We start from the raw sequence: 12,784 nt of genomic DNA, 5'->3' as shown, positions 1-12,784 counted from the left end.
AGAAGTGAAACGTGCCAATGAGCCTATGATCACATCAAATTTGGAGCTTGCTAATCATTCAATTATTTGGGTGCCTACAAGAACAGACATTCTTCAAGATGCTGTGATGCAATGCTGAACAAAGCAAAATCTCTACCACCAGGGTTGAATGGGTTGCCTGCTAGCTTGAACCAGCTTAGTTTTTCCCTTCATGCCCTGGGGTCTGAAAATGTTATGGGTTTAAAAGAAGCCAAAAAATGTTTATTTCCTTTTTATTATTATTTTTTTTTGCAGGAGGCTCTTGAAGGAGCCACACTTGTGCATAAAAATATATCCCAAATGCTAGGGGAAAAATAGCTTTCATAAACTGGAAAGTACACAAAGGCCAGTCCATCAAAATCAGAAACTGTGTTGATAATAAGTGAAGGAGTCAGAACACTAAGCCTTTTGAAACAATTCCCTATGCTAAATATTCGTGATAGGGTTACTAAAGCTGAAGAAATCAAGGTTAATTTACTAGTTTTCCCAAGCTAACCCAGTTAAAAGCCAGCAAGCATCGTGGATACAATATGATAGAACTGTTAGGATTTCCCTTAATGAAAACAGCAGAACCATCTTCTGCAGGTCATGCACTTTATAGGTTAGAACCTAGAAATAAGAGTAATAGGAGTCTGTCCTCTGATTCTCCATAAAATAGGGGAGAGTGATATATGTTGGTAGTGGACTAGTGAATAATTCTTAACATTTAGAGGTTTTACTGAGAGAAGTCTGCTTAGGAATTAAAACATCAGATGACATCACAAGCAGTTGTCAAGGGAATAGTGTTTAGTGAATATGCTTTGCCTTTCCTCTTAGTAACTCATGTCAGGAATTCTGCTGTAACTTTGAAAATACCCACTAATTTATAACTTTCCCTTCCCTAGATCCCAGCTCCCATTCCCAAACTATATTAACTTTCATAGCAACATGTGGTCCCTTTATAGCAATTATGGTTGTATTTTTATATTCACTTGAATGATTAGTCTCATATCCAGAGGGTTACTACCAGGCTATAAGTGCCTTAGAGCACAAACCAAGTTACATTTGTTATTTATTACTGAATTACCGACACTTAGCACATAGTAGGACCTCAATAAATATTTGTTAATTGAATAAACTTTCAACCTCTAAGGTTGTGGAATTGGTTATTTTCCAAAGATAGCACTGAGATTCATAAATTTGGTGTGAATAAGTCATGAAGAATTGGGGAAAGGAAAGCAAAATGAGGTTCTTTGTGATAAACAGTAAATTGTGCCTGTGGGAAAGTCCAGTTTAATTCCAGGAAAGAACAAGCATAAATCCATGGGAATCAGATGTCCTGATGTAAGCTGCTTCAGCATTTTAAAGCTAATATTATCAATAGTTGCCACTGTCATCATCCACATTATTTGAGGCTATTTTTATGCTAGGCACTTTACATACACTATTCTTAACTTCCAATAATCCTTAGGCATTCATTACTCCAATTTCACATCTGAAGAGATTAAGGCCCCCAGAATTCTTTTTTTTTTTTTTAAGATTTTATTTATTTATTCATGATAGACACAGAGACAGAGGTAGAGACATAGGCAGAGGAAGAAGCAGGCAAGCTCTCGGCAGGAGCCTGATGTGGAACTCGATCTCAGGACCCTGGAATCATGCCCTGAGCCAAAGGCAGGTGCTCAACCACTGAGCCACCCAGGTGTTGCAAGGTCCCCAGAATTCTTAAGCAGTAGAACAAGAACTCAAATTCAATCCTACTCAAAGTATGCTGGACACTCTTCCCAATATTGGCTCAGAAATCACAATCATCTTTTCCAGTGGGAGATCTTCTCAAAAATTCACCATCTTAAACCTCACAGTTCCAGAGTTTTGCTTCCCCATCTGACTTGGCTTCACCCTACTGGTGACCATTCGAGTCATAGTCATCTTCCTGCCACTACCCCCCCCCGCCCCGCCAACAGCTCTGGCTATTCTAGCAAAAGAGTACATGTGACAGACAGCCCTGGGAGGAATTACCCTCTAGTGATGTGATGAAATCATTCCTTTTTTGGCTTGTGGGATACAGCCAGCTTGAAACTATCACTGTTTTCTCACTAGAAAGCCAAAGAATATGAATAAAGGGATCCTTTTGCTAAAGTAGCCTTTAAAAAGCTTAAATCTTTTTCCTTCATTTTCACATACAGGAAATTCAATGGTTCAACAAAGGAAACTACCAAGTCTTAATCATGTTGCGCTTTCCCATCTATAGGCACCATTATTTGCATGACAGAAACCTCATAAGTGTTTATTGAATCTAACTAGTGTTTTTAATAGATCATATATCCCAGGAAGAAAGGAAGATCCAGTTTGAAGATGATAATGAAGACAAGAAACTGACTTAATCAGATTTGGTGGCAAGTCTTGAGTGGAACTATACAAAGGGACATGGCTGTACCTAGTCCTTGCTGTGACACCTCAGTGAGTAGCAACCCACAATCCCAGAAAGACCAGAAAGACCATCAGAGCAGGCTTGGAGAGACTAGGATTCGATTTAATGTGGCTTTCTTTCCTCTCATTTACAGATGGCTTTGGAAAAGTGATATTATATCTCATTGGTCCATATTTAAAAACCTCAGGTTCCCTGTGGGCAGCTAGGATAGGAAAATTAGGAAATCATGTTGGATCCAATGTAAATAACATACATCAACTAATTTACCCTGATTATGAAGAATAATTTGGGGGCATCTGGGTGGCTCAGCTGATGAAGCGTCTGCCTTTGGCTCAGGTCATGATCCCGGGATCCTGGGATTAAGCCCCACATCAGGCTCCCTGCTCAGTGGGGAGCCTGCTTCTCCCTCTTCCTCTGCTGCTCTCTCTGCTTGGGCTGTCTCACTTTCTCTCCTAAATAAATAAATAAAATCTTTAAAAATTGTTTTGGGGGCACCTGGGTGCCTCAGTAGGTGCCAACTCTTGATCTTGGCTCTTGATTCTCTCACTCTTGTCCTCTTCCTCCAGCTCATGTGCTCTCTTACAAAAAAAAAAAAAAAAAAAAAAAAATTTATTCTCTTTATTGGATCTCAGTATCTAATATGAAAAAAAAAAAGAAGAGCAACACACCTTCTATTTTTCATCTAATTTCAAAATGTTTAGTCTTTTGCCAAAATACTGATAAATATAATAAGTAAATGACCTGAAGGAAAGAACATCTTTTGGAAAACATTTCAAGTTAAAAGTGCTCCCCACTTTAGGGAAATCCAATTTATGAAATTCTAAAATTTCAACCCAAAGTCTGTGTACAAATTATGTATTGGAAGAAGGAGTGAAGGATTTATTACTAAAATAATATTTTTACCTCGTAAGATTTTCTGAAGGTTTCCTTCAAATGGTGCATTAGTGCCTTAAAAATATGGGATAAGACTTAATGGGATGGATGAAATTAATGTTGTGTCCAAAGGCTCCTTCTTTCAGACACTCTGTCTCTGGATTCAATTCAACAAACTTACAAGGAAGGCCTGGCTGTGGTAAATACTAGAGGTGTGGAAAGAAGGTATAGAAGCAGTGGGTAGCCTTACCTCCCAGGAACATAAAGATCTAGGATTTCCTTTTGTTCCAAATGGTCTTGGATTCCAAGACCAGCAACCGCAATTTAGAAGAATCCCCAAGTGAACTAACCTTATGGTTTTAATAAACTAGATGGAGCATTCACTGACATGAAAGCAGAACTTAATTAAAACTGAAGTGTAGATGAGCTGGAACTGAAGAGAGAGGAAGTTCTATTAAAACCAAAGCTGTCTTTCCTCTCATGTCCTCTATCCCCAGGCACACAAAACAAGCAGTAGTGTGTAGGAGGGATATCAGAGCCCTATTAGGATACAAATTATCATGCTAATACTACTACCATGGACAATTATTATAATGATTATAAAGAATTATATCAAACTGTATGGCTGATATCACAGTAATAACTATAGAAGTAAATCTTAATTTAAAAAAAAAAGTAAATCTTAAAAACTAGTTTCTATTATTAACAGCAATCATAACAATTGAAATTGCTTCCCCTACCCTCCAATAAGAGGCATTCTCTCCATGGCAAGGATTAAGACGAAACATATTTAAAAGTCTGGAGAAATAATTCTAAGGAGAAAATTAGATGACCCTTTTTGGACCCCCAAGTGGCACTGAATATAGGCCTACTTCTTCCTATTCCTACTGAGATGATTTCCTGTGCTTTCTCACTTCCTCATCTACTCTTCTAATAAACTCATCACCAAAACACCCACACATTCACTGTTTCTTTTAACCTGAAAAAATATGGTTAACTCCCCTGGCTAATCCCAAATCTAACTGCTTAAGGCTCACCCCATTGTTTTCAGAGATTTTGAGAAGAGAGAAATCCCCCATCTTTCCACGGCTACCTCCATTCTTGCCTAATATCCAATGACATAAGACTTCAGAAACATTTTTTTTTAATTGTGTCATCATGAAAAGATGAGGAATCCTAAATCTATATTCCTTGCTAACACTCACAGTGCAATCTGGGGCAAAGCATCTGGTCAGTCAGAGGTTCCCCAATGCCCTAATAAATCACCATTAAGCTATAGATGCAGTCCAACAGGTAGAAGAGCAGCTCTGTGTTGCAGCTCCTTCAGGCATACTAAATGTTTCCTGTCCCAAACCCTGCCTTACTTAACTCCTTAGTGTCTCAAATTCCATATTCTTATATTTAATGTATACATACATTTTACGAGATCGATCTCTGATAAACAACATGTCATTGAGTTTTGGTGTTTTTAAAATCTACCCGACAATCTGTCTTTAAATTGGAGTATTTTTAGCATGTTTACTTCAAATGTAATTACTCATGTATTTGAGTTTAAACTACCATATTACTGTTTACTGTCTACTGGTTCCATCTGGTCTGTGTTCTTTTCTTCTCTCCCCTCCACGTCACCCTGGATTCTTTCAGATTTATTGAATGTATTATCTTTAGTCTGTTTTCCTCTTGATTATCTTGTTTTCATTGTACCAATCCTGCTTGGGGTGTGTATCTGTTGGCTTGAAGGTTTTTGTCACTTCTGGAAAATTCTACACCACTTATCTCTTTTCAAATATTGTCGTATTTTCTCACTCTCCATCTCACCTTTTATTTTCTTGAAAATATTAAGCATAGTTATTTTAAAGTCTCATAGGGTCTCCTAACTCCGTATCTGGATCCTCTGTGGGTCTCGTTCCTTTGTCTCTTGTTTCTTTTGGTTTGTGGTCACAAATTTGTTTCCTCATATTATGTGGGAAAATGTAGAGAAAACTTAAGGCTCTGCAATACAGCATCTTCCTGTTAAGGAGTTTTAAATTTGCTTCTGGATCTAGGTTAGGGATGTTCATAATTCCAGATTACCATAAATCAATCAAGGTTTGATAGGACTGAAAAACCTATCTACTTCCAATTTACCCTTCCTCCTAGGGAGTGCACCTTTGAGGTTTGAACACAAAACCTGATGAGTTTGACACAGCTCCCTCTTTGGTGAACCCTCTTGTCTTTGTCTCACCAGCCCTATAAGATTATAAAAGCTCTTCGTAAGCTTCTCAGCCTTTGAATTTCTTCCTGCAGAAATCTCTTGAGGAAAGCAGCCCTTAAAGCCTAGCCTCATCTATTTGGGTTTTGTTCTTCTCCCAGATCTTTGATCCCTAAATTGTCATTGTCTTACAAATTTGTTAAGCCTTAGAACAGTTGTTTTCCATAGTTCATCCAGTTTTTCCACTATTCCCAGAGGGAAGATTGGCCCAAATGACTTAGTTCTCCATTATCAGAAATGAACTCCAAGTGCCTGGAATATCACCCATTGGATAGATGTCTTTGGCTGAAGACTTTGCTCCTACTTAAAATCTAAACACCAACAAAGAGTATATTAAGCCTGTCACTCATTTACATTTCAAGGAAATACATTTTGAGAAGGTAGGGATGGTTAAAGAACACAGGAGGAAATGTGGGATGCTTTAAATTACAGTTTAGCAGGTGAGAATGATTTTTCTAGAGCCCCTTGGATATACAGATAATATGTATACATTACTGGTTTGTCCCTGTTAATTGACACATATATTTTTTATTGTAGAGTTTTGTAGATGCTGCTGTCTGGATGGTTCTTTGCTAATGGTGCCTCACTGAAAAGAAAGTGTTAAGAACAACAATCCATCTATCTGTGGCTGCCAATGGCAAGGTCAATCATCATTTGTACTGTTTGCCCTTAGCATGAAAAAATCTGCTCAACCTTAGCCTGATAAGCAACTCTGATGTCTTTCCTCAGGGAAGCACTGGCTGCTAAATGTGAGATGATTCTCTTGGTATTTCATAAAATTTATGCTCACAGCCAAGGGTTGAGATGGCCATTTATTTAAATATTTATTCTTAAGAATTTGTGTATGTGTGTAAAGCACTAAGCTAGGTGATATAAAAGGTAAAAAAGATGAATCTTATTCCCACCCTTTCATAACATGATTCTGGTTACCATGGTTTTAAGAGTTTTATTGTAAGTCATTTCAAGCCCTTTTTGAAAGCAGTCAAAGCATAAATAATTAATAAGTCTATGAACAAATCTTTATCCCTGTTCTCAAGGAGTTTATGATCCAGAACTAACTCAGCTTACTGCAGAGTTAATCAGGATTGGGTTGCCCTTGAATGGGAGGTCGCGGAGCTACTTCGGAGCATACAGGGATGCTTCTTTGAAGCAAATACTTTGAGTTCTCTTCCAAAAAAAAAAAAAAAAAATCAATGCTCATCTATCTTTCTTCTCTCTCTCTCTTTTTAACATAACCCAGTTCCCTACCCATTGTCAGGAGCCTTAGGGAAAGCTGACCAACCATCCAACGTCCCACATTCTATCCTAAAACAGCAGAATGTGCGTTCTTTTCAAGTACACATGGAACGTTCTCCAGAATAGATCACATGTCAGACCACAAAACAGGTCTCAACAAATTCAAAAAGATTGAAGGTCTGCCATGCATCCTTTCCAACCATAATGCTATGAAACTAGAAATCAGCTGCAAGAAATCTGGAAAGAACATAAATACATGGAGGTTAAATAACAAGCAATGACACAATGAATGAGTCAATCAAGAAATCAAAGAGGAAATAAAAAAAATAGAGAGAGGTAATTGAAAATTATAACATAGCAGTCTAAAATCTTTGGGATGCTCCCGAAGCTATTCTAAGAGGAAAGTTTATAGCAATACAGGCCTACCTCAAGAAGCAAGAAAAATCTGAAATAAACAACCTAATTTATACCTAAATCAGCTTTCATTTTTTTTCTCTTAACATATTTTCTAAATTTAGTGGCAATGAGTAGTGATTTAAGACTTTTGAGCAGAAGAAGAACAAGATTTTTCCTCTTGTTTTGACTTAAACCATCAGTCTCAGGAACACTCAAGTAGATGACTTATTAGTAATAATAATCATTAGTGATTATTATCACTCTAAGACCTCACACCAGGGTAATCAGGTTTACCTACAATGAGCTAGAATCGATAATCCTCAAACAATTCAGAAAAAAAAAAAGCCATTACTTTCTCTTTTTTTTTAATATATTTTTTTAAATTTTTATTTATTTATGATAGTCACAGAGAGAGAGAGAGAGAGAGAGAGAGAGGCAGAGACACAGGCAGAGGGAGAAGCAGGCTCCATGCACTGGGAGCCCGACGTGGGATTCGATCCCGGGTCTCCAGGATCGCGCCCTGGGCCAAAGGCAGGCACCAAACCGCTGCACCACCCAGGGATCCCCTCTCTTTGTTTTATATAACATTTCTCCTTTCATAAATACCACCCCACCATCCCATACTCCTCTAATCTTTCTAACTTCCACTGTCCCTCTAGGACAAAGAGAAATATATAGATACCAAAATATCTTACAGTAGGAAAGAAGTATAGATAAGGATAGATTCATCATGATGATCCTAGAAAAATGGGAGTCTTCTTTGAAGAGTTATGATGGAATGGACACAAAGAAGACTAAGTCCCCAAGTCACTCACAAGCAGTCCCAGTAGGTTATAGTCACAGTTCACAGGGCCTGCCCCCCCACAGTGTAAGCACTGTGAAGGCAGGGGTATGTCTGATCTCTCTGTATCTAGTGTTTGACATATGCCTTGCACAAAGCTAGTTCACAGTGAATATTTCTTGATGAATCTGATAATGGTGATAATGACTTGTACCAAAAAAAGAAAAAAAAGCAATATTAACACAATTTCAGGGTTTAAATGATTGAGATTACGAACCTGTTACATTTTCATGTAAGCTCTCATTTTTTCATCAAAAACATCCCATTTAGTGTTTTTTCAATCTCATTAGTAAGAAGGGAAAACTCACCATCTTCAAATACTAATTATCCTGACATTTTGACACCTGAGGCTAAATGTATTATCAATGAGCTTTAACCTTATCAGTTTAAGCCCTGCACCACTGTGTTGACAGGAGGGCTAGCTGGGGCCCAGAGGATATTCTGTTACGGTTACAAATCAAAATCATCTTCAAGGAATCATCAAACCCTGTTTCATGTAGGCCACTGAAGGAAAAATAAAACATGTGTGTCCAAAACCCAGCATATTAACTCACAAGAAAAAACAGATCTACCCAGGAGAATGGACTATGCCAGCTACCAATCTTGAGCATCCTCTTTCTCACAAAGTGATGGGGATGCGCCAATGGCTTTTGTGTTCCAGGTCACTTGTGTGCCTGCCTCTGCAGATTTGCAAAGGTTGTAGCATTCTCAGTCAGAGGGTATATCCTGTTTGACCCTGAACCAAGCTTACCATTCTCAAAGTTCTATTTTATACTCTGCAGGCTTCTCAGTAAGTGTGAAGCTCTGCTTTTGTCCCCTTTGAGTCCTAGTTTTTCCTTCTATTAGTCTTTATTCTTAAAAACTTAGCTGATTAAGCTTTGATCCCCAAAGCAAACCTCATAAAGATACTGACCAATGCACATGTAAGGGTTGAGCTTAGTACCATAAAACCCAAGTAGGCTCTTCTATTTCAAAATAGTTTGGACTAGGTCTACTGGATCCAGTCTGTCTTTACAGGCATCTAAAGATTAAGATATTATTATCTCACAAAAGAGACACAGCTCTTCAAGAAAAGCTTATACAGTAGTTTGTCAGTAAAGTTCTCAATTCTAAAAATCATATTAACTCAAGCTGAGTTGGTGAAGATACAGACAAAGAAATAGATGAATGTTACACATGTGGGAAAAAAGGGAAGTAGTGGCATTGGTGGAGGAGGAATAGGTCAAGAGAAATAGGAGCAAAATCTTTAGAAAGTCAGGCTAATAAGTCTCTTCTGGGAGAAAGCCAATAACCAAGTGAAAATTGGTTGAAGGAAGGAAAAACAGAAATCAAGGGGATGGCAGTGTTGGAGTTGTTCTACCAAAACCATCAAACAAACACATAAGAATAAAGTCCATCTTTAGTTAACAGGACCACACACAGGCACTATGATAAGTATGATTTGCAGAGATTCCTTGGAAAAAAAGCATGCTATGCTATAGCCAGTTGGAAGCTCTGGGAAAGGTCTGATGGATGCTGGTATGCAAGCATCTGAGAATGGCTTTGATTACACTGAGAAAATTTAACAAACATACACAAATTCACTCTCCCGCCTCATAGCTAAAGGGAAAGGAAAGAAGGTAATAGGGAAAAGGGCATGTCAGTTCCAGTCAACTTGTACATAGCACTGAATAGCAGAAATACTATGGAGAGGAGACATGAAGTTTCCATCAGCCTTCAGGACTTTAAGTCCAAAATATTAGGTCCTCCTAGTCCACAAACACCATACATGTTTCAGGGGGACATTTTTTTTTAGAAGGAATTTACTGGTATGCAAATCAACCTTGCCAAACCACAACTAACCAAATGGTTTACTTGAAGAAATCAAAATTTCTTAGTAAATATCACACCAGGATCCTCCTTTCCAGCACACAGTGGAAAGTTTCCCTAGTTCTGTATTGTGGACTGAAGGTGCTTCTCACAAGGCCTATCTTATCTTCAATAATGTAGATTCTTCAGGCCACCTGGGTGGCTCAGTCAGTTAAGCTCTGCCTTTAGCTCAGGTTAGGATCTTGGGGTCCTGGGATCAAGCCCCAAGTCAGGCTCTGTGCTCAGCAGGGAGCCTGCTTTTCCCTCTCCCTGTCCCTCTGCTTGTGCTTTCTCTCACTATCTCAAATAAGTAAATAAAATCTTCAAGAAAGAAATGTAGATTCTTTACCTCACCTCCTCCCTTACCCAAGGCATCCTGCTGTTGGGTTACAGAATTCTTCATGGACCAGGAAGCTAAAGCATATTCACAATAAAATGAAGGTAAATCTAATAACCTCAGCTTCTGAGGAATCAGAACACCTGATATCAACAGGGCCTCTCCTAATCTCTCCATCAAGGGAAAAAGCATACGGGTTTCTTGAAACAATGGAAAATCTACCAGGCTATAATAATATAGGGGATGCTTTCCTAGCAAAGATACTTTGGCCCCAAACAAGAGGAGCATAATAAACCCCAACATGGGCAGACAACACACAGAGGCCCAGCTTGAACATGACAGAAACACTGAGTGAAGTGATGGGAAATAGGCAAATGGACATCATGAAGGATGAGGGGTAGGGAACAAGAGGCCTAGCAATGTTGTACCTATCCAAGGAGCTCAATATCTTGAGGTTAAAAGTGGGGGCACTCACATGGGAGTGGGCATGGAGTTGGCAGCAGAGAAGAATGGGTGGAAATGAGACCATAAAACTTTTTTCTGCAGTCCCAACTTATAACTTACTTATGGCTGCTTCTGTGAGGAGCCACAATAAAGCTGCTTGTCTTCTTAGTGAGCACTGTTACAGAGCTGCTACTTTGCCATATTTTACAGAGAACTATGATTTCTGAGGCAAAAAACAAAAAAAATGGTGCAGGGCAAGAAAATACATTGCTAGGATGTGAGGGGTTTCCATCAGACAAAGGTTTAAAAATGTAGTATTTATTCTTACCTATCACCTTTCAAAAAATCTTCATCAATACACATTCCTCAAATGCCTACACAGGACAGAGTTCAGTGAGAAAACAATGCTTACTTATTTTTAATTAGGTCTCAAAATATTAAAGAATGAATCCATTTTTATCCTCATGAAAGGAAAATGCTCACAAGAATAAAAAGATGGAAGTGAACTCAAAAGTCCTGTTATACTCAAAAGTCCTGTTATTCTGGTCTCTGAGCTGTTCAGTTACAAACTTTAAATATTCATCACTGGCCCTTTTGCAGAACTGAGCAGCCACAACTCTTTTATTAAATTTTCATTCTTCAGCCAGACTTACTCACACCCAAGAAATTGCACTTAGCATCAAAAACTAAAAGCCACAAATGTTTATAATGCTACATAATTTAGCATTTGACCTGGAAAGAAAGGGGTATTATAGTGATATTCCTCTAATACTATGGCTGCCCTGTGTTCATATTGCCCTAAAAGTACCCAACTTGTCTGTTACCAATTCTGATAAACTAGCAGCAAGACCCCCAAGTACTATGAGTGAGGGATAGGGGGAAATAGGTTCTTAAGAGTTTAGCATCTGTTTTTCTTCTACTCACTCCTCTCCATTCTTAATCCCGGGGAGGGAAACAAGAAGAGGGAAGGAATAGAATAACAAGATTAATCCTGGGAAAAGAAAGGAGAGATTCATCAAGTGGTAGAGTTCCACTAAAACACCTAAATACCCCACCCATTGCCAGGTGTTGCTGAAATCAGCCAGTAGAATTATTCTATTATCACCTGGGGAGGTAAAGGAGAAGTTCTCACATACCGACCAGAAACCTGCCTTCACTGCATCTTATTAGCATTTCTAGTCTTTACTGTGAAAAGATGACTCTCATATATGATAATGGGTGATAACAATCTATGACAGAACATTCTGGAATGTTTAGGTGGGGTTAGTGAAGCAGTTACTAAGTAAATATTCCTGATGTCTGATTCTTTGTAAGATGTTTTAAAATACAAATTGTTTTGTTATAAGCAAAACATGGCACACCAACAAAACGGTTTTTCTCTCCTAATATGGTCATAACCTTATTTTAGATGAAAGAGTGGTGAATATCCATTGCCACTGGGTTTTAGAAGTTAAAGGATTCAGAGATCCTTTCCTGCTTGGTCAAAGATTAATTTATCATATAATCATGGGTTTATTTCTGGCTTTTCTATTCTATTTTATTGATATGTATCTATTTTTTTGTGCTGGTACCATACTGCTTTGATTACTACAGCTTTGTAATAGAACTTGAAGTCTGGAATTGTGATACCTCCACCTTTGCTTTTCTTTTTCAAAATTGCTGTGGCTATTTGTTTTGTTTGTTTTTGTTTTTTGTGGTTCCATACAAATTTTAGGGTGGTTTGTTCTAGTTCTGTGAAAAATTCCTTTGGTAATCTAGTAGGGATTGCATTAAATCTGTATATTGCTTTGAATAGTATGGACATTTTGACAATATTTGTTCTTCCAATTCATGAACATGGAATAGCTTTGCATTTGTCTGTGTCATCTTCAATTTCTTGTATCAATGTCATAACTTTCAGAGAAGAGGTCTTTCATCTTCTTGGTTAGGTTTATTCCTAGGTATCTTATTATTTTTGGTGCCATTGTACCTGCGATTATCTTCTTAATTTCCCTTTCTGCTGCTTCATTATGAGTGTACAGAAATGCAACAGATTTCTACACACTAATTTTGTATCCTTCAGTTTTACTGAATTCATTTATCATGAGAGCACTGGGTGATATATGGAACTGTTGGAAATCACTATATTTC

The 12,784-nt window shown here is 38.0% G+C and overlaps 1 long non-coding RNA gene across 1 annotated transcript in view; it reads right to left on the bottom strand.

The window, feature by feature from the left end:
- The window catches only part of LOC125752792 (uncharacterized), a 28,207-nt gene extending 16,332 nt beyond the window's left edge, over positions 1–11,875 (bottom strand). Inside the window, exon 1 of the long non-coding RNA XR_007403114.1 lies at positions 11,760–11,875. This is a non-coding gene — a long non-coding RNA (uncharacterized LOC125752792). The remainder of the gene's footprint in view (positions 1–11,759) is intronic.
- Positions 11,876–12,784: the final 909 nt, after the last annotated feature.

Source organism: Canis lupus, chromosome 17 (genome assembly GCF_003254725.2).
Source record: "Canis lupus dingo isolate Sandy chromosome 17, ASM325472v2, whole genome shotgun sequence".
Taxonomy (NCBI): Eukaryota; Metazoa; Chordata; class Mammalia; order Carnivora; family Canidae; genus Canis; species Canis lupus.
This window is presented reverse-complemented; position numbering and strand designations above follow the sequence as displayed.